The following is a 1,525-nucleotide window of genomic DNA, read 5'->3' on the forward strand; positions in this document are numbered from 1 at the left end:
CAATGCACTGCCCTCCTGCAAAATACTAAGAGCCCTGAGGCACCCTCTGTCTACATAAAGACAGGTATCATCTGTGATCCAATAGCCAGCTATGTTGAGCACAGGCAGGGTTATGCCAATGCCAGCCATGGCACTGTACAGCTTGTATTTGAATTTCACAGCTCTCCATAGCAGACAAGGGGACCTGGTTTCACAAGTGTTTCGCTGCATCAGGATCACTGTATTGATACAGTAGGTGTACCTAGGGGTTGGCAAAACCAGCCCCCATTGGGGGTGCAGGCCTGGGAGGGATGGGCATGTGCACAAAAATCTCCCCAGAAATCTGTCTCCAGTTACTTGTGTAAGGTTGCAAGCTTAGACAAGAGCTGGGAGCTGAGCAATAGGAGAAATGGCAAGGCGGTATGAAGGTAAAGCGCTGGAGACCATGGAGTATATGACATATATGTGTGTGTGGCGACATAACACTGTTGTTGTGGCGAGATCAAATACCCAAGAAGGTTCCTGTCCTTCTTGCACTGTGGCACAAAGGCATGTGATTTTGTTCGCCCTTCCTCCTGGCCTCGCTCACACTCCATACACTTCATGTATATGGGTTGTATAAAATATAGTAATTTCTAATGTGGCTACTACAGCAAAGTAATTATTTTCCGGGGTTGGGGTGTGTGCCGAGAACACAAAGGATCCCAGGTACGCCTCTGATTGTATTATGCTTGGTACTGAGAACCTTCTCTCATTTGGAGGTCAATATGGCAGTGTTAATACTTTGGGGCAGGCTTGCTAACAATAATTACAATATAGCATACTAAACACAAATGAATAGGGTGGCAACCAATGTTCATCATACTCACAGTAGATCCATTTAAGTCAAATCATTTAAGCGCAAGGGAGGTCTACTGCTGGACTAACATTGGATATCAGAATAACAAAAAAAAAAAAAAAAACAACATTTCAGTAAGTCAGATGTGAAGTGTTTCATTGGGTTGAGAAAACTCAGGAGTGCGAAGGCCAGCCTGCTGAAGTCATTTGTCATCAGTGGGGCCAAAGATTTGTAGAGATGACAAGAGATCCATCTCTCTAACTTGCAATTAAGTCGGGCAGGGGAGAGTGATTGATTTTAAGAGCTGACCTTAATTTTTTGTTTAAAACGAAATCAGCCCCATGGCAAAAAGCAAATGAACTGCATTTTCAGTTTAATTAAAATACTGACATTACAATGTAAATAATTGTGTTTTATTAATCATTTGCCTTCAAGCTTGTGACAGCAGCAATACTAAAGACAATTAAGTTGCTGGTGCTGAGTGCAATGCCTTAATAATTATGTGGCAAAAAAAAAACCTTAGGAAAATCTACATAGCAATTAGTCTGTCTGTCTGAGCTTTTTAGGACTAAAAACAAAAGGTGCTAAAGTTATGCTCTGGAATAGACAAGGATACACTAGTAAAGCTAACACAGCACACAATTGGTGTGAATTCCATGATTAGATCACATGATACACTGAAAAGTAATGCAGAGAGAGGCTCTTCCA

The sequence above is a fragment of the Podarcis pityusensis genome (assembly GCF_964106645.2).
Source record: "Podarcis pityusensis genome assembly, chromosome: 1".
Taxonomy (NCBI): Eukaryota; Metazoa; Chordata; class Lepidosauria; order Squamata; family Lacertidae; genus Podarcis; species Podarcis pityusensis.